At 42.6% G+C, this 24,973-nt stretch overlaps 2 long non-coding RNA genes across 17 annotated transcripts in view; one reads left to right on the top strand and one right to left on the bottom strand.

The window, feature by feature from the left end:
- LOC135412330 (uncharacterized) overlaps positions 1 to 24,318 on the top strand; it is a 475,906-nt gene extending 451,588 nt beyond the window's left edge. For 10 of the 15 annotated variants that reach the window (XR_010429568.1, XR_010429566.1, XR_010429577.1 and 7 more), the window contains 5 exons: positions 446 to 535; positions 1,799 to 1,890; positions 3,799 to 3,950; positions 6,454 to 6,502; positions 6,986 to 24,318. This is a non-coding gene — a long non-coding RNA (uncharacterized LOC135412330). Of the gene's footprint in view, positions 1 to 445; positions 536 to 1,798; positions 1,891 to 3,798; positions 3,951 to 4,109; positions 4,309 to 6,453; positions 6,503 to 6,985 lie in introns of all 15 variants that reach the window. The other 5 variants (XR_010429573.1, XR_010429570.1, XR_010429572.1 and 2 more) reach the window with 5 other exon arrangements.
- The window catches only part of LOC135412331 (uncharacterized), a 274,161-nt gene that overhangs the window by 10,916 nt on the left and 238,272 nt on the right, over positions 1 to 24,973 (bottom strand). For both annotated transcript variants that reach the window (XR_010429581.1, XR_010429582.1), the window contains 2 exons: positions 14,782 to 18,966; positions 13,946 to 14,042 (listed from right to left, as the gene is read on the bottom strand). This is a non-coding gene — a long non-coding RNA (uncharacterized LOC135412331). The remainder of the gene's footprint in view (positions 1 to 13,945; positions 14,043 to 14,781; positions 18,967 to 24,973) is intronic.

Genomic DNA, 24,973 nt, shown 5'->3' on the forward strand with positions numbered 1-24,973 from the left:
CTATGAAAAAACAGATATTTTAGAATGGAGTCACCTGCTGGTAGATCTCATAAATGTACATAAAAAGATGCTTCCTAATATTATTAGTTTGGTTTTTTCTCCCCATCACCCTGACTGTCCATCTAGAAGCTTTGATAGCTGGAGCCACAAAAACAGAAGACTGTATTTAGCTGAATAAGCCAGTTTAAAGGGAAAGGTTGGAATTATGTATGGCAGAGGACAATTATGCAAACTAAATGATTCTTCAATTAATAATGAGATCCATGAAAGGCAAAGGAGAAAGGACCCTCCTGTGAGGAGGAGAAGGCTCATGGTTCCCTGTGCACACCAGGGTGTGCAAGGGTTGGGATGTGGGGGGACAGGGCAGGGGCAGCTCCCAGCCAAAACCTGAGGGGCTCTACTGATGATGGGAAGTCCCCAATGGGAATTTTGCTTTCCTAAACAGGTTCTCCTCTGATGGTGTCCATCTCACAGAGCTCTGTTAGGAAGCAGCAAGTGGACCTGGGCCGTGTGAGCACCTGCCAGGATCTCCACTGTGAGTACAGTGCTGGAGGCGTGGTAATCCCAACCCAATTCCCTTCCTCCTCACCCTCTGGAAAACAGGCCAGAGACACACAAGCCTAACTCCAGAGCTACCAGTTTGGCTTTTTCATGCAGCTTTTATCCTTCTTTTAAATCCTTGACTGTTGTGTGCCAGAGCAACAAGCCATATGTTAAAGATGGTAAAGAGCAAATACTTCGCAGCCAGTGCCAGCATGTGGAGTCGGGGGGAAGTGGGAATAACGCTGGGAGAAGGGGGAAGGAGCGATTATCTGGGAGTGATTATTCGGGAGGGCAGTAGTGGGAGGTGCTGTAAGTGACAGGGATTCACTATGGGACGCAAATCACTTAAGGCAAAGCCATTAGGATCAATTTAAAATACCAAAGAGGGAGGCTAAAGTGACAATAGCATATTTTAATTGAAATCACAAATATCAGTCTGCAAGATATGGTTTAAAAGACCAGGGCAGAGTTACTTTATCTGAACAGAGGAAAAAGTTTTCCCTTTTTTATTAAAAAAAAAATGCAGAGATCAAAATGGAACTATGTTTTTTAAAAAAAATTTAAATCCCATTTATATTTTTTTTCCTATTTTAATATTCTCTTTTCTCTTGATGGCCATGTTATAAATGGAATTAACTACATTACTAATGCTTTTAATTTGATTTTAATAGAGCCTAGGGCTGAAGCATGGAATCAGCGTGTGTCCCATTAAAGGAAAAATACAGTTACAGGGACAATAAATAGCATGTCCAGATAAATACATTTATGCCTTAGTTTTATTTATTGAGCTAAGTGGCCCATGTACAGAGACTGGGGTTTTTTTCAGACACTTTTCCAAAGCTGAAGTCCATATGATGAGATTGTTACTGGTTTTGGCAGCAGCAAAGTGAACTTGGTAAAAGAGCCTGGCATGGAAATCCACCGAGTTCTGACATATTCCATTTGCTCCGAACTCTTTGATTTCTGCTCACAGAATCTGACATGTGTTGGGCATTGACCTTGCTCTTTTAAATAAGCTTATTTTAGAGGACCTTTGCAGAACGCTGTGTGTTTGGCCTCGATGTAAGCTGTTAGGGAAATGTAGTACAAACACAGAAGTTGTATGTTTTGAATGCCAGAGATGTTGAGCTGCAGAGCAGTCAGTAAAAGCTGTACTTCTGACTCCTTTCTGTGCTCTTAACAAGTGTCCTTAAAGAAAAGAAAAAATTATTTCTCCTGCATTTGTGTGAAGGTTTTTTTGTTTATTTATTTTTAGCACGAAGTTCAGGACCAGACTTCTTTTTCAGCCTGAAATATTCCTGTTGGGCTCTCAGACACTCAGTGGAGTGACAGCAAACATTTTGAAAAGTAAGTGATTGTCCCAGGCCAGAAATCCCAGAGGGTCAGTGTCTTATTGCAGAATCACTCCCCATAAATGGCTCTGAATAGAGGCACTGGGATGCAGGAGGGAGTTCCCCAAAGCTTGGCCTTTCCTTTATGGAACAACTCACTTCACTCAGTGTGTTCCAAGAAGAGCCACAACCTTCAGTGTGGAGCTTTGATTTCCATTTGTCACAGGGGAGCAGCTGGTACGAAAGTTCACAGTCAAAGTGCTGCAGTCTTGCAAATGCCAGCTCGCAGCACTGTGCAGGGAAACAAATCACTGGGCCCCAACATGGCAACACTCTAATGAGAGAGGGATTGAAAGGGGTAGAAAAAAATGCCCTGCATTCAGCCTCTACCTGCTCAAGTCACTAAAAACTCCTGTCAACAGCAAAAGCAGAAAGAAACTTGGAAACACACTTGGGATGTTGATGTGGCAGACACACTCCTGCACCCTTTACTTGGGCTTTGAGGTTTGGAGCCTGGAAATTTAATCAGCTAGAGAATGTGTCCCTGGAAAGGGTCGTTGAGTTTAGCCATATCTGAGTAAGTGGTAGTAATATTCTACACATAGGAAAACAGGGATCGAATGGCGAAAATAAATGTAAATTTGAATTTGTGGTCATGTGTAGCTCTTCAGGACAAAAACTGGCTCCATGAGCAGCAAGGAGAGGGAGCAGGGCTGTGCCAGAACATTAATAACCCTCTTCCTTGGCCCATGGACAGCTCTGCACACTGAATTCCTCTCAGAGAGCTTGGCTCAGTTGGCTTCCCAAGCACACAGGAAGGGCATGAAGACCTGTCTCTGTTGACACTGGGTTAAGAGGCTGTGAGGGTTTGACGTGGAACATTTCCTTGGCTAAAGGAGTCAGGAGTGGATTTTTTTACCTCTCTCTGCAAACCCCTCTCCCTGATTCAGCGGCAGTGAAGGGAAACCCTCCTGTTCCTATGAATAATTCATCTCCAGCACATACACAGGGTTCAGAGCTTGACCCAGACAGTTTTTTAGGGAAACAAGTGAGCATCATTGCCAGTGCTGGTGGCTGCTCCATGTAGGATGAGTTGGAGCTGTGCCATCAGTCAGCGGGAGGGACGGCAGAGCTGCTGCCCCTCCTGCAAAGGGGGTCTGCCTGAAATTCCCTTAACCGTCACTCACAGCCTTGTTTTTTCAGGGAAATGGCTTTTATTTGTTGTGAATTCTTCACATAGAACAAAAACTAAATACTGTAACATATTCTGGGTTCTGGGCAGATAAAAATTGAAAGGGCTGGGGTGTTTGTGCAAGTGGAATGATAGTGAGAGCACCACGTGAGGTCCCTGAAGATGGTGTCAGGGGACTCGATCCCCCACAAAATGATGAAAGACTCTGATGTAATGGTGTTTCGTGAAACAATTCAAACATAAATGCCACTTCCCTTCCCATTAACAACTGGCTGCCATTGTACCAGGACTTTTTGGTTTTTGATATGTATTTTGAGCACACTGAGACCAAAAACTTCCATTGTGATAGTGCTGCAGGAAGGTTGTGGTGCACTAAGAATTGAAATGCAAATCACACAGACACAACCTCCTGCTGAGGCCCAAATTTTTATAGATCAAGTTCTGCAGTCCTGATGAAGAATCAGTGATCTGCCTTTTCTGGGATTCACAAATTAGCTGCAGTCTAAGGTATCATTTCCTACGACAGAACTGTAACTTGCCAGATGAAAGTTTTTCACTGAGGACAGTTCCCTGATCTTCCACTAATTTTTCCAGCTGCAGTGCCACTAAGGATCCTTTCCCACACAATGCCAACACACACATCACAGCTCCCCACTCTGCAACATGCTCTTGCTGAATATAAACATACTGTATATATTGATCCTCTCCCCCTTGCTTTTTTTTCTCCCCCAGTGTGCAGGTGGTAAAACATTGTCTGCCATGAACTTCATGATGCAAAAAAAAAGAAAGAAGAAAAAGCTGTGGTTTGGAAGCTGCTGGATAGCAAACTGCAGGCTGGGAATGTGGCTGCTGAAACCACTGCAAGGATAACAGGGCATACACAGGTTTGTGGATAATTCTGTTTGCTAATTGCTCATGAAATTTCAGGTAAGGAACATCCAATTTGTTATAATAGGTAATATTATAATAGGGTTTTGCTTTCTAGGGTGGCTTTTTTATTATTATTACTGTTATTATTTTTATTGCTGTCATTACAAATACAGGGCTCTCTGTGACTGGAAGAACACTTTACAGAGAGACTGGGGCAGTGCTGTGAGGCAGCACAGGATGTTTTTAGCCATGGACATGGCAGCAGTAACAGCCATGTCTCCAGGCCCTGCTGTATCCCAGGTTCCCCTTCTGAGGCTCCGTGCCTGCTCCTGCCATCCTTGAAGCACAGGATCCATGACCAGCCCACAACAGGTACATAGGAAAGTTAAAGGAGGCAGATCCTGCCCTCCTCTTCTAGAAATGGAGTACAAACCCATTTTACAGGGCATCTGAATGACAACAATGCTCAGTTCTTAACAGTTTCGAGCTGGTACCTTAAACACAAGGAGGGAGCTCTGCTTCTCAGTGCCCTGACCCACTGAGGCCTCCCAGCAACTGTTCCGGTCACCCCTTTCCCTTCCAGCTATTTAGAGGTTCTTGACTCTGGAAAAATGTGCTGAAAATTATCACCAGCAGTGATCACAAGCTCAGAGCCGAGTCCCTCCGGTTTGCATCCACTTGCCATCCTGCAACATAGTTCTACTACTTACTACTAATTAGCTACCAGCTAATACTAATAGCTACCAGTGCTGCAGCATTTCGGAGTTACACACACATTAATGAGAATGAGCATTTGTTGACAGCCATGGTGGGAGTTGTCTGTGTGCAGCATTTCAGGGGTCCCCGTTGCTGTAATGTTTGATTGCCTCCTCCGGTAATTACCATTGACACTGAGCACGTTTTTCATAGGTCTCACTTGGCTGTGCAGAGCTGAAAGACATGTTGGGCTCTGTTTGTACTGAAGAGAGAAGAGGCCAATAATAATATATTTTTCAGTAACATCCCTTCTTCTCCCCACTTCCCTCACACGGGTCACACAGAGCCAAGGGACGGAGTCAGCTCTGCTGCCGCACGTTTTGTGCTTTGTTGTCCTGCATTAAACTCCCTTTCACTACTTTTTGAATATGTACAGAACAATTTAATCATTTTAACTTAAAGTCAATTGCCTCCTTCATTTGGGAATATGAAGGTAGTTAAAATGCTACAGAAATTTGGCACACCAGCAGTAAGTTAACTCTGGTGGGCCTTTCTGTGCCTATGTAAAAGAGGGTGCATAATGGGAATTAAAGCAGAGGGAATATGGAGAAATACAGGCCCCTCGTAACTCTTGCAGGGAATATGAGCGCATGGCTGGCGCTTCTTTAGGAATACCAACTGCCTGTTTGGAAAAAGAGGTGCTGGGGAATGTCCCTGTCTCCCTGGTCAGCTTCCTGACTCCGCTCTGCAGAGAGAGGCACACGTTACACATCCAGCCTGTGGCTCTGGCTCAGCCTGGCGCTGCAAAGGGAGCTTTTTCCATGTGCTACTGTGGAAAGGAAGCTGCTCTCACCCTCACCCTGAGGAAGATGAGCTATAGGAATATACAAGGGGCTTTTTTTATAGCTCGGGGGCCAGAAGGGGAAGCAGTGGTCATGAGCAGAGACTGGAAGTTGGCTTGTTAAGTAAATCTCAGGCTGTAGCTGGTTTTAATTTATTTTTTGTTTTATGTGCAGGAGACTAGGCCTTGCAGGCCTGGCTAATATCAAAGCCTGGGGGTTTGTAGATTTTTAATCAAGGTCCACTTTGGGGGGTTCTGCTTTCGGGGCTTGTGGATGTGTAGGATTTTTTTTGTCTTTTTCTTTTTTTTTTTTTTTTACTTGCTGCAGTGTCTGGATTTCTTTAGTTCAACTTTTCCATTCTTCAGACTTGAGCCAAGTGAGCGATTTCAAATTACCCAGCACTTTCCAGAGAGGCCTTTTTTGTTGTTTGTTTTTTGGTTTGGGATATTTTTTATTTTTTTTAAGCAGACTTGCAGTCCAGTTTCTCTGAAAATCCCAGATGGTGTCACAGTCCCACCCCATTGCCTCTCAGTAATTTGGCATTCTTCACACGGTCTAAATAGTTTATTGTTCATCAAATCTGTAGGAAAGGAATTTTATATCAATTTTTTGTTTGTTTTGTCCCTCTGCTGGCAGGAAAAGTAAATCCCAAAGTATTTCAGCAGGTGCTATTAATATGCAAATAATGGAGAGTACACTAGGTCTAATAGACCTCCCAACTACATGGGAGGTGTCGCTGTTGGAGCAAATTAGCTTTCCATAATTTGCATGCTTTTCACAGCCTCCTGGGATTATATTTTAGATCAGAGACAATAAAAGCATATGCTGTTAGTTTAAAACGTAACTAATTTTAGGCTTTGAAACCATTTTAACCTAACTTCTTAGTGTTAAACTGTTATTTGCAAAGAAACTTTTCACAGAGCTTGTCATTCTCACAGCCTTTCTCTTCCCCCATTAACTGCTCCATCTCTCTTTTCAGGTTGAAGAGAAGAAGGGAATCTTCCAGGTGGCTGTGTCTTGAAAACCAGGTATTTCTCACAAACCCAAGTCCAGATTGTCCTAGTCTGGTTGAGTTCGCATTCAGGTTCTGAAGGGGTATAGACTGAACTTTTTATGTCAAATGTCTTCCCTCCCCTTTGGCATCTCCGTGAGTTGTAAATCCACCCAAAAAGGATGCTGTGGCCCCTGCTGACCACTCACAGAGGGAGGAAGCTCATAGCATCAAAAAATCCTTTCTAACCCACCAAAGCAGACAGTCCCTGAGCTGATGTGGCACAGATGCCCAGCGCACTTGTTGGAAAATTCTGTTTAAAACAAGTGGGAAGAAAAAGCAGGGACTCCAGTGCAGGTTCAGTCTGTAGAGTCATTACTGAACTGTAGTGGCACATTATTGATGGCACTTTCCACACTGATATTGACAGCAAAAATCACACTGCTGGTCCCTGTGTTTTGGGACAGTTTGGATGATGGGCACCAGCTCTCGTGCCTGAGGCCTTGTGTCTGTATTTCAGGTGCTGCTGTGGTTGCCTCCTGCCCGACCGTGCTGCACTGCTCCAAGGGACTGACCAGGTGGGTGCATACAGGAACTCTGCCCCTCATCCCCCATCCTTCTACTCCTCTGCCACTGCTCAGGCTCTGTTGAGCTGGTGGGAGATGGTTCTCCTGGCTCCTGAGTGCCCCAACTCCTCCTGCTTGGAAGGGTTGCAGCGAGAGGCCTGTGAGAGGAGCAGCAGGTTTAGGTGGTGCAGAGGTGCCTCAGCACAGACCGCAGTGGTGTCGGGCGAGGGAGCCTGAGGGAGGTGGAGAGGCAGCCCTTGTGTTCTGTCTCTCTGCCAGTTGTCCCAGTGCCCAGAGGGTGTGATTTGTGAGTGTCCTTTGGCACAGCTGCTCCATTGCCTGTGTATTTCTGTGCGGGGTTTCCAGGTCAGTTGGTCTGTGGGGTGGTGCCCATCTTTTATTTCAAGAGGGACAGAGTTCAGGGGTAGGATCAGATGTGTGGAGGGGATGGCAGCCAGATGGATATCAAGTCAGCATTGTCAAATTTATTTCTGGCATGGGAAAGGTGAGTGTTAGCAAGAAAGAGTAAGTCTGAGAGATGTCCTTTGAGACAAGGCTGGGAAAAAAAATCTCTTGGAATGCAATTTTGGCCATACAGCAATGTGTGGTAATATTTTTGGGGCCACAACTTCGCCACCAATGTTTTTGTAAATATATTTCACACTGACAATATATGGAAATACCTCATGAGTGCTCAGTGCTCTTTAAATGCCCTCCTACCACTCCAAGCTGGATTTGCTCTGGTTTGTGACACACGTGCCATCCCTGGTGCCCCACAGGTTTTGTGCCAGGGTGCCACTACTGCACAAACCTGAAGGAGGTTAAGTTTTAAAATAACCATTCCCGAGGCTGTAAACCGATGTGAAGGCAACAAAGTGCTGGAGATGACTTGTGATAGTCTCTTTGAAAATGCTGGGTCCTTTTTCCCCCCATCTCATCTCACCTTAAATGTTTGCTAGCATTAATACCAGTGATCTCTCACTTCTGCTGCTTTTCATTAATGGGATGTGGTTTGCCTGGGCAAACCCTGGGCACTGGCACTGGAAACACTTGCTTTATTTAAAAATAAAAACAAAAAAGAGAGAAAAAAAGGGCTCTGATTACTCAGGTGTCGAAAGAAAAAACTGAGATGTTGTGCCAGATGGCTGCATTTGTGAAGCAGAGTGTAGTCAGAAGGAAAGTGGAAGGAGACAAGGCAACTGTACATCACAAGTGTGAAAACATGACCAAAATACCTTCAGCCTTGTTTCACCAACACTGGATTAGGAGGCAACTGTGGTGAGATGCAAGCAAAGAAAAGCAGGAGGGGACACTGTTTGGAAAACAAAAATGCCTTTCAATAATGAACTGCTTTACTTCCTCCAGCAAAAGCTTAGAAGTTTACAAAAATCAAGAGTTTTTGCATTAAATGGAAGGACTGTGAGCCAGTAGAGCAGTGTGTCTGGTGTCAGTGAAAGGTTGCTCGCAGGCTGTGTCATGGGCTCAGTTTGCATTAGAGCAGGATGTGCTGCTGCCAATCACCAGTAAGTAACCACTGTCCCCAGTGACTGTGACAGTCCCCAGCTCTGTGCCATGGCTGCAGATGTCCAGGAAGGGTTTTCCAGTAACACGTGGGAGGTGCTGGATCTCACCTCAGGCATGTTCACGGCGTGTGCTCATTGCTTTGCCTGTGCCCACACAAGTGGTACCCAGCAGCCCTGGGTTGCAGTCTGGGGTAGTGTCAGCTCTCAAAAGTGGGGGCTTTTAGTAACACCACAGGCTGGTTTGTGCCTCAGGCTGTTTGGACACGTTGCTCACCTCGTTGAGAAGCTTTAATCAACTTTTGATGCCAGGGCAAAGTATGTGCCGAGACCGTAAAAGCCTTGGCAGGACCATGGGTGAGTCCTTCATTACCCTTTTATATCCTGAAATGGATCCTGGGTACTTTGAGCTTTGCTTCCATGCTGAAGCTTTTGGCTGTCACACAGGGAAAAGTTTAGAATAATTTGATCTGAGATCAGAAATCCAAATTTTATTTTTTTTTCCATGCTTAAGCTGGCTCTGCCCAGAGTGTTTTGGAGCTCTGTGCTCTCTCCTCCTCTGTGGTCTCTAAGGGGAAAAGGAAAGCTCTGACATGGGCTCCGAGGGTCACTCTGAAGGCTTGGCCTCTTGTAAATTGGCCTTGGCTTTGGCCTTGGTTATATCTTGGTTTATAAACTTGAGTTTCATCACGAGAGTCTGAAATCCTGGTGTTCTTAGATTGCAGTTTGATTAGAACATCGCAGGAAAATCTGTGTTAATTTTTACCAAAGCTATTTCCACATGGCTTTCTCACCCCCAGCCTCCAAAACTACTTCAACTTTCACAGGTACTTTCTCACAGTGAACTTTATCCAAATATGTTGAAGGTAGGTTACTAACAACAGGTACAGAGAATGTGGCAGGAACAGCTCTTCCTCTGATTCCTGCTCTGTTGCTACTAAATCTTGAATGCAAAAGTTTCATTCTTTTATTTTTATAAAATCTGAATTTCTGTAATAACTTTGGATCAAAAGTTTAGTCTCCATGCCAGGAAGATGTTGGGTTTTTTTATTTGCTACAAACTACATTGTCTTATTTGGGGAGTATGTTCACAATTGAGAAAGAATTGCCTTTATTAACAAATCAAAAGCTTGTGCTGTCAAAACTGAAATCATTCTACCTTTTTATGTGCAAATTAGAGCTTCTGTCAAACCTTCAGCCATGGTGCATTTAATTTGTGGAAATATAAAAATATCTGGCTTAATATTAAAATATTCTGCAAGAGGAAGGAAATACTTTACGTGATGCATTGCAGTCAAGATTCTCAAAAAAATCAGATTTGAAAGAAATAAAGTGGTGTTTTAACAATTTATTTTCCCTACTTTTACCAAAGTTCAGAGCAGTACTTTAAAGTGTATTTAAGTTATACAGGTGTTTGAGTATCTGGTTGGATCGTGGCTTTGGGAGTGAACCAAGTTAAATGTAAGTGTGTCCAGGGCAGCAGAGCTACATCCGCTCTGTTTTTCCTTAGAAAAGGGTCACAAGATATATTTTTTTATTTTTAATTAATGGCAAGGGTACTGAGAAACTTTTGAGTCTGGATTCAGTAAGTTAGGCTAAAACATAAAAAGCAACCCCTGGTTTCACAGTGATCATTTGTGTTTTGGAAGGTCTTTGTAGAGACGATAAAATTCAGATTATCTGAAGTTGGGCACTGGTTCTATATTTAGGATTCCAAAATAAAGAGCTGCCTGTTTTCCCAGCAGTGCCCAGATGCTCCACCGTTTGGGAAAGCCAGCATGGTGGGCCTGGTTGTCCTACTGTTGGCCTGGTTTTGTTGGGAGAACAAGGAAAACCGTGGTCTCCAACTGCAGTGCTGCAAACTGCCTGCAGAACCCCCTTTTCAGTGTCTTCAGCTGCACTTTGGCTCATGTTTTTTTTCTAGCATCCCTGCAGGCTACTTGATGTTTAATTCCCAGCTCTCCTTCTGTGACCTGGGAGCCTTTTCCATGGCTCTGTGGGAGGAGGGGTCCTGTCCAGGCAGGCTGTGTTTGCCCATAGGTTTTTCCCAATCAGATATTCAAATATCCCGGCCTGTCTTTGGGGAGGTTTTAACGGTGCCAAGTCCATTTTACCTCATTATTTCCAAGGCCTGAACCAGGGACATTTGCCCTTCTGCAGAGCTGAGAGGGGAGTAAGTGGCTGTTTCTTGAGGAGCAGACTCACTCCCTGAAGTGGCCCGTTAGGCTCGGGGCAGTGCATGCAATTATCCTCTGGAAAGGGCCGCGGAGCAGTGCGTTAGTATGTGTGTGTCTGGGCTGGGATGTGCCCGGGAAATCACAGCCCAGGTGTTGTGTTTCCAGCCACCTGGCCCACTCCAGCACTCACAGGGAAGAGCCCTTCCACCCCCACCAGAATAGTTGTGACCACCCACTTCTCCTGTGCAGAGGGTACAAAAAGTATTTTATGAATCTTGTCAACTGTCAGAAGTTCCTTTTGGGTGGTAAATGATTGTCTGCAGGAATCCAGAGCACTCGGTCCTCTACTACTTTTATGCCAATGTTGTTAGCAATGCTTAATTCCACCATCCTGGGGTTTAATTTGTCTAATTCTTCTGGGTCATCTCTGTAAGGGAGTTTCCACAGGCTGGATGTGCAGTGCATTAAATGTGAAGGTGTTTATTAGCCCAGTAGCCATAATTAATGGCAAGGCAGCTACCGAGGCCGTGGGTTGTCCCAGGTTTTGCCCACATTCTCTTTCCATATCCACTCCCCAGCATGAATTTATGTGATGTTCATATTCTGCTTCTCACCATTAGAAACCAACAAAGTGGTTTGGGTTGGGATCTCCTATTTCAGGCCATAAACATATGATCCAGCCACCCCATAAAGTACATTCCTCCAGCTTTCCATGAATTCTCAAGTATACCTATGGCACGCAGGGGAGCTTGGGTCTGGTCCCTCCAGCCAGAGAAAATCCTGCCCAACAAAGCTGTGAGGCACACTGGGAATTGCTCAAGTGCTGAAGCTTCACCCAAACTAGTAAGCTGTGCCTTTGTGCTGCAGGCACGTTTCCCATGGTTTCTGCCAGGAGCCTCTAAAACTCTGGATGCTGTGCTGTCCCCATGACCTGCTTCCATGCAAGGATTCAGGGAAAAAGGTCTCTAGGCTCCATGGTTTGCAGCCAGAGGGCTGGTGGGAGGCTCAGGCATGGAGGGGAGGGCACTGGTAAGCCAGGCACCCTGGCTCCCCTGCCAGGAATGCTGCAGCCTCGTGCACTTGATCCTTTAATTGGCCCATGTGCACGCTGGACAACTCTCTCTTTATTATTGTTATTATTATGCAATCAGACACTACTTACTTACAGAATGTGCTGGAGATGCACTATTTATACAGAAACTATGTACACTGAAACCCATTTTCTCCATGGTGATTGCAGATAATGTGGAAAGCTCTGCTTTGATTCATTAATATAGCAAAAGAGATATTCAGGATTATTTGGTATAATTCACAGCACTTCAAAATGCATATATTTTCATAATACTCTAAATCTACCTCTTGGGCTGGTAACTCAAGCAGATGACAACTGGTTTGCCATAGTGCTGTCATCTTAAAATTGTAGTGGTGCCATTTTTTCACTGAAACCTGGAAGCTCATTTAGCACAGGATGCCTGAGGAAAGCCCTAGAGAACCCCCCCAGATGAAGGGCTTGGGAAACTGCCAAACTGAGAACTTGTCTTTCACAGAATCATAGAATAGCTTGGGTTGGAAGGAGACCTTGAAGATCATCTAGTTCCAACCCCTCAAAAAGTACAACTCCAAAGTGATGCTCAGAAAAAAAAGTAAAAGTTTTTAAGTAATTTTGTTTCTTGAGTTGAAAAAAATAACCAATGAGTTAATTTTAATGAGTTCATTTTCATTAGGAGAAGAGTATCTTTTAATTTATTTTTTTTTTCAAAATCTTGTGCCCCTTGGTGTTGGGTTTTTGGCAAGGTGAGTAAGCAAACTCTTCAGATTAGCAATGAATCACTGGTACCTCCCCTCCTATTTCACATCCATTCCTTTCTTACCTTATCTGGACCATCCTTCTGCCTGCACTGACCTGGGCATGGCTTCATTTAAGCCAGTGCTGGATGAGTCTTCAGAGACTTGCCACTTACATTCACACAAACAAATCTCTGGCTTTAAGCACAGCTTTAAAGAGAGAGTCTCAAAACTCTTTCTGGCCAATGGTAACCTTTGGCAAATCCTTATAATTTCTGAGTGTGGGTACAGGTTATTTTTTTAACCAACGCAGATGGCACTTTCTGACAGCCATTTACAGTTTTTGCACCCAACCATCACAATAGACCTCACCACCCTCACAGCAAGGCTTGTCCAAGGCACTCTTGGAGACAAGATTTAAAATATCACTACTTGTGATTCAACTTTGTCTTACACTCCTGAGACCATCAAGTGGGGTTTTTTTATCTTTTTTTCTTCCTCCCTTCACCTCTCTCTGACTTTACTGGGCACTGTAGTGTATTTGCACACCTCTGGAAATCAGTTGCATAATCTACATGTAAATGTTCCAATTGTCATCTGAAAATCTTCCTTTAGCCCCACTGAGTCTCCTTGGCCCATACCAGGCAAATGGAAATGTGGTCAGGCAGCCTTTTCCCTCAGTTCCCAGCTTCTCCCACCTCTGAATCTCAGGTTGAACATGTACCTGATTTACCCAACTCAGTTCCCTCTAATCAGTTATATATATATCTTAAATAATTGTCTGAAAAAATATGCACAGAAATTATGAGGCTCATTTAACAATGAAGCTGCTTTCATTGCAGATATTCCCCCATGTGTACATTTGCTTCTCTGCCGTAACACCTGAAATGTTTTGGGAAAAAATTTAAATGTGGCCAATGACCGCATTTAATGCAGGAGATTTTGCAGCTCTGGGCTCTGTATTTATAGCTCTGTCATGTTCCTTTCTTGTACTGACCTGAAGAAGAGGATTTTTTTTCTTATCTGATGAAAAGGTTGTCTGTCATGGTGTGGTTATTGCAGCACAAAATACTGCCTAAAACTTGACCCTGAACAAATTTTGTACAAGGACAGTTTACCCCAGAATTCCAAAGGAGATGAAATCCTCCTCATGCAAGCCAAGGAAGCAAGCTGCTTTGGGTATATAAAACTGGGATGAGTCTAAAAATCCTTCATGGAGCCTCAATTGAAATGCACTCTGTCTCTGATCCCAGCTGAAGCCATTTTACTCCTAGTGTTACTCCACTGAACTTGGAGTTTAACATGGATTAGCATGGATTTTCACTGATGTGTGATTCAGAAATTTCAAAATTACATGTATTAATCATTGTGTGGCTTGAAAAAAATTAAAGGTACTTTAGCCTTATGAAATGATGCTGTTGTAAAACCTTACCCATAACCTTGGCATTGAAAGAGGGGGTTTGTTCTGATATCCATGGGCATCACAGAGAGTTTTCCACTTGTATCCCGTTACCTGATGCTCATTCTTCCTGGAAGGAAGGGGAAAGCACAACACAGTCAGGGCTTTTAAATGATATCAGTTCTTTAATTTAAGAAGCCAGTAAGTACAAAAAGTAAATAAACATTTGCAGTGCTCTTTTCACCAGTGCTGACTAGATCCCAGCATGGTCTGGACTCCCCTGATTGTCTTCCCAAAAGTTTGACTGCCTTGCTCTTTTCTATCTACCCTGGACTCTTATTGCCCTTAATAGAATTTGTGTTCAAAGACTTTTGCCAACCAAACCAAGGAATAATTTCTTTACAAATTAGTACCTTCATAAATATCACAACCCTTTCACATTGTCTGTGAACAGACTATGATTTTTAATTTTTTTTTTCTATTAGATGTTGGTTATTCCCAAAATAATTTGTGGAGGGAGGATAATTTTCCCTGCCTCTGTAGCAAATTCAAAGGTAAAACATGGTGTTTGTGCTGTGCACACAGACTGGTTATGTGGGGCTGTTTCTTTTCCCTGATTGATGGATATGACTTAGGGAAGTTTCTTCATTTAAGAAAAATGACATTTTAGTTGTCTGTGTTATTCATTCAGAATTTCTTTCTGCAAATATTTTAAGTGGTCTGGTTCACTCACTTTTAGAATGACTGGAGATAGTGATTGCAACCCACGGTCCCCTTAAGTGCACAGGAAATATTTCATATGGCAGTGCAGGATTTTATTCTTATCAAAACCACAATTTTAATTAAGGACTTAATTACAAAATATTTACTCATTCTGCTAAATAGTTAGTCAGCCAATGCTTGTGGGTCCTTCAGGAGTTTTATGTGAGTTACTCTTCACCATTGTAAACAGGAACCCTCACGCTGGTAACTTTTGAAGAGCTGCAGTGAAAAAATGAACTTTAAAATTAAAGTTGAGTGCATGAGGCAGCTCTACACCCCTGGCCAAACGAGAGGGCTGCAGACCAGCCCCGGTGGTTTGTTTTTCAGTGAGACACAAAGCCAAGAGAGGTCTGTTTTCAAATGCTAATGAAGCCCAAGGTGACAGAAATTTGGCAGAGCCTGATCCCAGCAGTTACTGGCCAGGGCATTACTTTTAAACACCACTGAATACAAACCTACAGCCTAGGCTGGTCCTAAAACTTCATCTAAAATTAATCCAGTGCCAAATGACATCTCCTTAGCCCAGTTTTTTTGGCAAAGTGTTTTTCAGAGTAAGCAATACATATTTTGTTAATTTAAAAGTCCAGTGTCTAGGCCCTGGATTGTTTGCTTCCTTTCCAGAAATATATTGGAGATGCTAAAAGTCTCCAAAACATGCCCAGTGAGCTTCCAAGCTGCACCAGCAGTACAGGGTACATTCACATCGGGTAGATGCATTTTAGACCATGTGTGCTGTGCATCTTCACTACTGTCTTCAAACTTCAGCAATGCTTCAGGAAAAAGAGGAAAAAAAATCACAGAAAAATATAAAGGAAAGGCTTTCTTTGGCTCACTTACCCAGTTGACTTTGTATTAATTTTCCAACAACAGGATTTACATAATGTATTTTTTTTAATGCCAAACATAAGTATCCTCTGCATCCTGAAACTATCATCATGTCAGTTGGATCCAACAGAAAGAAGAAGTGATGCAGAATAATGCCAAGTGTATATTCATACCAGGCCATCAGGAGGCAAAAGGAAAAGTCAATTTGAGTATTATCTTGTCAGCAAAAAGTAACATTTTTGGAAGTATTTTTAAAGTTCAGCTCTTGTGTTCCAACCTCAACCCCCTGAGGTGTCAATGCAACAGATGCCCACATCTAAGTCAGTGGGGTTGCTCTGAATCCCAGCTTGGGGATGCTCTGCCTGGCTCTGCCAGCTTGGCTTTGTCCCAGTGATGCCACCCCGCTGTACTGGGCATGGGAAGATGTGCCCACAGAAACTCCTCCAAAGTAAAACCAAACAGCAAATACAGACCTCTGCCTCTGCCAGACAAGTGGTTTTCCTTCAGGTGAAGAACGGCTGTTCTTTGCCACTTCTTTCTGAACAGGAATTCAGCTGAATGGACAGAAAATGTTTGAAATACGAATTTTCAGGTGATGGGGAGAGAAATTTTCAGTTCCTTAAAGTTACTGTGAAATCAACAAATAAATAATCAGGGGGTGTGGTATTCAGTCATCTCCCTTTCATTTTTTTCCCCCAGAAAGCAGTTTCCAGATGGATTTTCCCCAAGATGTTAATATTGTGCTGGTTTCAATGCTGATTGAAGCAAGGTAGCAAGTGGTTATTACAGGCCTGACATGCCTGTTCTGCCAAGAAACAGCGTGAGCTTTCAGCTCAGAAAACAAGGTGAACTTTGTTGTTTCATCAATCTGATTTTGCCTGCCTTGGCCAGGTATGTGTGTTCATGCTCACAATGGGGATGACTTAATTTATGATCAGTTTATTTGGACTTTTCTTAGTCAAGGCCTGATTAGTAAGGATGGAAACAGCATTCAACCCAAAGGTCTTTATTTTTTTTTTCTGGAAAACAAGTTCTTTTGAAAAACGAATCTGCTGGCACTGTCACCACCAAGTCCTCCCTTTTCCCCTTGAGTGCCAAACTGGTCACTGCCTCACTAAGCCATTAACTGGGAGTCATGGACTCCCTGCCTGAGAATCTACTGCTGGAATAGCAAAGGTTTGGGGCATTTTGGGAGATTCTTGGGATTGCAAAGTTGGTCATATGACTCTTACCTCCTTGTCCTGGCTTAAAACCCAACAGAGAGGGAAGTAATGCTCTGTGCCATTGGCATTTGTTTTCTCTGCTTCTCAGCATGCCTTTGCAAAGGAGAGCCAGTCTTTAGTTTTTCCTCTTGAACATGAATTCCTGTTCCATCTCCTTCATTACCCAGATCTAGTCCATCAGATCAGAGACAGGAATACAGGTCCATGTCAGTGTAATGTGACACAGAACCAGCATTGAAAATAGGGTTTAAATGGTGGCACTAAGTTAATTCAGTGGGATTTTGCCTGAGAAATAATATGTCAATTAAAGCATTACTCAGAAAGGCGTGTGCAGCACTTAAAAAAACACCTTTAATGCTCAGGGTCCAAACATTTCTATATTCTTTTTCAAATGCCTCATTAGTCTCATTTTTACTTAGCTGTCTTTCTTTAAGCCCAGTGCTGCTGTTAGGATGTGTGTGCTTGTATTTGTGTGCATGTGGAGGCCCATGATTGTTTCTACTGCTGAAACAGGCAATATAGCTACCGTTTTCTGAGCTGAATTACTATTTTGGCAAAGCATGGATATTTGGAGATATGAAAACTGCTCCACCACCTTAAGAGAAAAAATTCCATAAGGTTTTGATTCCATATTTTCCTGTTTTCCACTCCTCAGTTACAGGCTCGTGTTGAAAAATGTCTTCCAGTGTTAGAACTTCTGAAGAGCAAACCTCAGAAATTGGTAGAAAGCTCAGTCCCCAGGCAGGACTGTCTGCTAATAAGGGAATAAATACAGAATAACACAAACAAATAAATACTAACTAATACCAAAGTACACCTACACTTGCGAATTGCTTCCTCTTTTCAAATTCTTGCCAGTTAAGCAGCACAGCAGCATCAGCTTTCCTCACATATTGTAGCCTGAGAAAACAGCTTTAAAGGGCCAAAAGAAGCAAATAAAATGTATTTGTTATTCCTGCTGACCTTAGGCAGGCAGTATGTGGAGCTGCGGGAATCATACACGGAATCTCTGATTATAAGTATGGTGATAACTGGTAAGACTGTGCTGAACTACTGTGAAACAATTCAGGTAGTCAGCAAACAGGGCTAATTGCTAGTTTGGGGGATATTATGGGTAATTTACTGCCCACTGAGGGCTTCTACCTAAAAATAAGCTTTTTTCTTTTTTTTTTCCCCTTTGGACAGCACTTGCATGTTAATGTAGAATTCCTGATGCAATTACATGTGAAGAGGACATTCAGATGCACTTCCATAAATGCCCTTCTGCTTCTCAATTACATTAACTGTCTTTGTAGATCCTTTGACAGAAACCATATTCTTCACCTTTTTTTTCCTAACTAGCAAACAGGCACTAAGCTAGACTTTGCTGCTATCCAAGATGTCCCGATCAAAGGGCTGAGAGTAATACAATAAACACGAGAAAAGAAACTACTGGTGGTTTCCAATGCAAACGAACAGGAAAGTGTCAAGTGAGCAGCTACTGACAATTCCAGCCCTGAAACCAAATGTTCGTGTGCGAAACTCCACCTCTGAGAAGGAAGAATAAATACCCACAGAGTGTTTTGGCTATAATTACTTCATTTAAGGGGAGGGGGGGAAAAAAGTGCTGAATTCAGTTTGTTGAAGTCAGGATATTAATATTTTTGGCATGTAAAGATGTAAACCAAATGTTTAAATGAAATGTCATCCCCTGGGTTCGCGTTTGCCCATTGAACTACGGTACAAACCCTGTGCAGACCTTCATACAATACACATTTTTCAGTTCATTGAAGAAGGCCCCTGCTGCTTCTCAAGGAAAACTAACTTGCAGAAGCAAAATAAATAGTGGCGTGGCAGCGCCGCAGCAGAGCCTCGGAGCACAGATGTGCAGCACTGTCGGCTGCCCCATCAGATAAGGAGCATTCAGACATAATCACCCCAGTGTCTGGGACACGTCGCACGCGGCAGAGCTGCCCAAGTATGGCCTGACAGACACATGCAGGGTGTGCTCGGGCTAAATGGCAACAAGCTGACAGTATTTCATAACAGTCCTGTTATGTCTATAGGCAAGTGTTTGTGTAATTTAGCTTGGGCTTTGAAATAGGTTCAGGGCTCGGGACACAAACGGAGCTTTGTGATGAGTTGTGGGTGATGTCGTACCTGCGGGATGAGGACATTGGCCCAAGGCAGGGGCAGCCTTGGGGTGTCACACTGGGAAGCCTCTGTCGGTGCCATCATCTGCCCATCCGACCAGCAGGGCTGCTCCTGGAAAAATATGTATATATATTTTTAAATAATATACATGAGAAGGCCACCATGATGACAAGAAGGGTGGAGCACCTCTCCTACAAGGACAGGCTGAGACAACTGGGATTGTTCAGCCTGGAAAAGAGAAGGCTTTAGGGTGACCTGAGTGTGGCCTCCCAGTAACTGAAGGGAGCCCACAAGAGACATGGAGAGAGACTATTTGCAAGGACCTGGAGGGACAGGACAAGGGGGAATGGCTTCAAACTCAGAGAGAGTAGGGTTAGATTAGATATGAGGAAAAAAATCTTTACTGTGAAGATAGTGAGGAACTGGCACAGGATGAGAAGCTGTGGCTGCCCCATCCCTGGAAGTGTCCAAGGCCAGGTTGGACAGGGCTTTCAACAACCTGGGATAGTGGAAGGTGTCCCTGCCCATGGCAGGGGGTGGAACTGGATGGGCTTTAAGGTCCCTTCCAACCCAGGCCATTCTATGATTCTATGATATACATGTGTGTATATATACATATATAGATATGTATATATATATATATATATATATATATATATATACACACACATATATATACATATCTATATATGTGTGTATATGTATAGATATAAATACCTATCTATAAATGTAGAAAATATAGTTATAAATATATATAATAATTTTATATATTTTATATATGCATTTTATAAATATACATATATGTGTGCATATATAAGCATAAAAATAGATGTTTAAAAATATATAAAATAAATATGTATGTGTGTGTATATATATATGTGACCACATGTTTAGCTGTGGGCCCTGCTGCACTTTGGCATGCAAAGGGTTACTGATATCTGCTTTTAGGCAAGACACCTCTAAAAAAAGCAAAGAAAGTACATTTAACCCTACAGAAATACAGCTCACTGGGCCTGTGGTAGTTCCTATTAAGATATACAAAGTATCTCAGCAAGGGAAAATTTAACTTACATACAACACATGATTTTAAGTAAAGAAATATTGATGGGGCGGGGGGGAACAAGTATTTTTTTAGCTCTAATTTATGGCTGAGCAGCTTCATTTTAGTTACTTCATGGGAATATTTTAAACCAAGCCTGCATAATATTAAAATAAGTTAAAATGTATGTAAAATTTATGAGAGCATGTCAGGTGCAATGCTTGATAAAGTAAGTTTAATGCTTCAGAATTTTTTTCTTCAGGCAGAGAAAGCTGAATCCTGCAATTCTAGGTTACAGTATAATTTTAGAAACTCTTTTCCATTATACCATTCTTTTATTAATGAGATCCAACCCAATTTAACAAAAAGAGGTAAATTCCTAAAGAGTTTGTGGAAAGTCCTCAGCAGGTTGGAGTGTGTGATAAAAGAGGGTATTCTCCTACTGTTCATAGGATCTATCCCATTTTATAAAAACACAGAGGAAATCAATTTACAGCAAACTTTCCAAGTGTGCCTCTCCAGTGCGGTTTTCCTTCTGGAAATGCTGCCTCGCTCCATGAACAAACAAAAGCTTTGGCAGTTGACAGGGGTTGTACATCACTTTGAAAACTCTTCATTTACCAGGGGTGTGTCATGTTGCTTCATTGTGTGACACTCCCAATTATCGTGACAGAGCTAAATGACAAAGTACTGTCACCCCACTGGAAATTCCGAGCAGCTTCTTCCCATTTTTCCTCCTGGTCATGGGAACATCGCTGAGCCGGTACAAAGGAGCGGCAGGAGCCGCAAACAGGGGCTGGAATGGCTGCATTCTGCTCTGCTGTATTAAAAATTCAGCTCCTTGGCAATATTAAATCTGAATTTACTTCCATCAAACGGAAACTTAGCATATCTCATTCTTCCATTATAAAATATTGACATCGGGAAGAGTGAATCCTGAAATGAAGATTACAGATGAAAACTATGCGCTTGGTAATTATCATTTTTTTTTCTTTGTTATTATTCCTTTCCTCTGAGGATTGCACAGGCTGTTGCAAACAGTAATGAAGTTAGCATGCAGTGCCAATGCAAAGTGTGCTGCAAAGTTAGTCCTTCCCTCATTATGGATGAGGGAGGCGAGGCAGCGGGAGGAGGGTGATTTCCCCAGCCAAACTTGCACACAAGCGGGGCAGCCCTTCGCCTCACGTCTTAATCACCATCCCTGGTGATGAGACCCTCGTGCCATCTTGTTTCTGTCTTCTTTTGTTCTGCTGTTTCCCTGGGTTTTTTTAGGTCTTTTCTGGGGCTCAGAGCTATTAATATCAATGACATTTTTTTTTTGTCACAAACTAAACAGGCAGTTCACAAATCCTTTCACTCCCGACAAATCCACTGCCCTGTCCTGTAATGTTCTCGAATAACCACAGCACTGGAAAATACAGTTACAGGTGTGGAAATATCCAAGCAATGATTCCCAACAGCTACAGTATGAGGAGATCAACACACTGGGCAACCTGCACTAGAATAACCCTTTGGTTCCTGCCTGTGGAGATACCGCATGGCTTGGGATGGCTTCCCAACAGAAGAGCTGTGTCATCACCCTTCTGAAATTCAAACTTGGCCAATTAACTGGTGTCTCTCTCCAAGGTGATCACTCAGAGAGGTCCCACACAGCATGGTTTGCAGGTGCTCACTGAGCACCTCCACACACTCCTGAACCCTCCTGGTTGCCCGTGGATGTGCCCAAGGAGTATGATATACACAGCGTCTGACACTGGACACCGCGTCCGTCTCAGATGCTTCTTACAAAAATCAATCTAAATCAATAAATTGTCCACTCTCCTCATGCAGCATTTGCAGAGGTTCAAAGACAGGACCAATTACTCTTAAGGTTGAATTGTCAGGTGTCAGATGAGAATATAGAAGTTGAAGCATTATATTTAGGAGCAGATTTATTTAGAGGACCTGAAGAATTTGCTCTGCTATCAACAGGTCTATAAAGAGAGCTTTTAGAGCACATCTGGCAGAAACTGTTTCCTTGCGAATTAATAGGAGTGTTGGTTTGGGTTTTTTTCTTTCCTATTCTTTTTGCACAGTTCAATCACAAAGCAGGTAAACTCACACTCAAGCTCATTGTAGTCAAGGCAGTTAAGCTCCTGACCTTGAAGGGCTTTTGGTCCCAACCCTTCTTGCCAAACACATTACCTTTTCATTGCCCAATTTTCTAGGTGAAGACGCAAATTCCCTGTGCTTCACTTATGGATAATATATAAATGTCTTTATCATGCATTCAGCTTCTTGGGTTCAGTCCCAAAACTGAGACCCCAACCACTCTCCAGGTCTAAAGGTGAACCTTGCCAGAACCGCAGCACACAAATACCACAGCTTATTCTAATCACACAGGATGTTCCCAAGTTTACCAGTTCTCATCCCAGAATACCAACCCCCCCTCTTTTAGCACTCCTGACAAATCAATATGCATTATTATTACGTGCTCAGATACTACATCAGATTTCTGCTCATGCCAAAATTTCAGCTTGCTGTTCCCTGGAGTATTTATGCTTGTGTACTGTATTTAACAACAGCCCATTCAAAATGCTCACAGCTCCTAGGAATGAAATGCACATAATTTAGGAATAGCTATCTGGCTATTCAGGCATCATGCTGTGTCAAGGGAAAATTAAATCTCTGACTCTCCCCTCTCTTTTAAAACAAACCTGTACTTTGCATCATATTTTGGGGAGCTGCATGGAAGTTTCATAAAGAGCAAGTGAGCATGGCTCTTTTTCCTGTTTAATGGCAGTGCCTCCCCATTAATGCTCCAAAATGATACAGTAGTTTAAAAAAAAAATGCTCTCAGCATGCAGGCATTGTATCACATTAAGAAATCACGATTTTCTAGGCACTGCACAGCATTAATTACACTGAGCATGCTGCAAATTTAAATTAAATGATATGCCATGTTCTGTTGTAAATATCAAAATGGATTGCAAGATACAGCCCCATATTTGCTTCTGATTGGCATTTGTGCACTGAACAGGATCAGAAAACCTCTATGATATATAATTTCTTTTTGGTTTTTAGGCGCACCTGATGCAAACATACTTTTTATTTTCAGGAGTACCTAAGAGCACAGTTATGGGTCAGAACTTGCCTGTACTGAAAAAAAAACCAAACAAATCCTCCCTCAATAATAATAATAACAACAATAAAACAACAGAAAAAGCCCTGTTTGCCTTCATTCCCCCCTTCTAACATAACAAAATAAAATATGTTTCTTTCCCCACAGCAAGTATTTACAATATAGGGAATGGAGGGGCACTGAGTGGAAAATGGGGAATATGAAGCAGGAGGATATTATTTTTTATCATGGAGTTGAGTACCCAGGATACCCTTTAAGCAGATGTGGGGTTCAGATCACCCCAGCATAGAAGAGCTGCTCTTTAGAGCTGGAATTTAGGGCAGAAGAGGAGTGAGGGGTGAGCTGGGCTTAGGGCTGGCTCAACTCTGTTGTGATGAGGCAAGCCTGATCTGGTGATTCAGCGAGAAAAAGTGAAGAGAATATAAGCAATAAAAGAAGGTCTGTTAGTATTTGTATTTTTCTCGGCACAGATATTTTGCAATTTTATAATATCAGATTGACTTGTCACAATCTCACAAGCCTCTGCCCTTAAACACCAGGGTGAGGTGTATTTCTAGTGTAATTTCACATATTTCTATGTGATTAAATACTAAACAAATATTTTACAACTTTGCACATCAGAGAAAGGATGGCATTTAGTTATTTGTATAGAGACAGCGTTAAAAAAAAAAATAAATCTGTGTTTTTCAGGGCTGATTTAAGACTTTAGGAAATGATGAGCCCTGAGCTGAGAACTACAAAGTGAGTGCCAGCCTGCACAAAAGCTGGCATAAAGACATAAAGAGGGCACAGCAAAAAAATGTGGGCAGGGACATACAGAGCTACCAACATGTCTTCAAACACAGGATCACTGTATTCTTTCTAAATTATCTTTTCTGTATCTTTTGCTTTTAGGACTAAACTCCAGTTTTCCTGGCCCATTTTGCAGCAGTCTTTTGTGTACAAGAACTACAACTCTGGAACAAACAAACAAACAAAAAACAAAATAAAAAAAGCAGCCTGATCTAACCCAGAACAGTGAATGGACATTGAAACCAAGCTGAGGATGCCTCAACCTTGTAAAACCTTTTTCTCTCATCTTCTGAAGAAGAAATTCCTCTGGAGTCTTCCTCAGTTAGTCTGAAATACACTTCTGCTTGTCAGGAGTGAAATATTCTTATTAACCTTTTTTTTTTTTCTGCTGGGCATCAGATAAGACAGTCTTTGTCCCAGCTTTTACTGGAGCTCCCAGTGTCTCTTTTGGGAATGATTCTGTGTGTTCAGGCAGTGGCTGGTGACCACAATAAAACCTGTATGACTCTGAGATGGTTGTTCCTTTGTGTATCAATGTCTCACAGACACCAAGGTGGCATATTCAGCTTTTAAAGACATGCTTTTCCCTGGGAGCTGCACGAGGACACTGAAGGGTGTCTGAATTTCTCCTGTGCCCAGGTAGTGGTCAGTCAGGTGAGAGGGACACCATCAGACAACCCCTCTCCACAAGTAAGTGTATACTTGATGAAAATAGGTGTTTGAGAACTGGCCTTCAGCTCTCTCACCATCTTTCAATGCTTACAGAAAAGAAAACAAGACAAAAAAGCCCAAGCCAAAGATGGTTTATGTGCAGCTCAGGAAGCTCTCAGCAATGACTGTGTCTGTGATTTAATAACACATCTACCCAAAACGACACTTCTAATATTCACTGAGAGAAAGAAGGCAGAGCAGTGTGGGGCAGAACCAGCACACAAGGCTCTGCTGCACACAACAAACAGCTAAACTACCATGTATTTATTTTTCAATATGCACAATTGTTGGAATTGGAGAATGAAAATTATTCCTTGACACTCTGATGGAACCATAGAAAGCCCTGTGCTTCCCCTCGCTCCCATGGTCCTGACAAGAAACAACTCACAAATTCTAATAAATAGAAGATAGAAATAAATACTTTAACTACTGGCATCAGGTTGGAATGGTTTTCT

The sequence above is a fragment of the Pseudopipra pipra genome, chromosome 3, assembly GCF_036250125.1.
Source record: "Pseudopipra pipra isolate bDixPip1 chromosome 3, bDixPip1.hap1, whole genome shotgun sequence".
Lineage (NCBI taxonomy): Eukaryota > Metazoa > Chordata > Aves > Passeriformes > Pipridae > Pseudopipra > Pseudopipra pipra.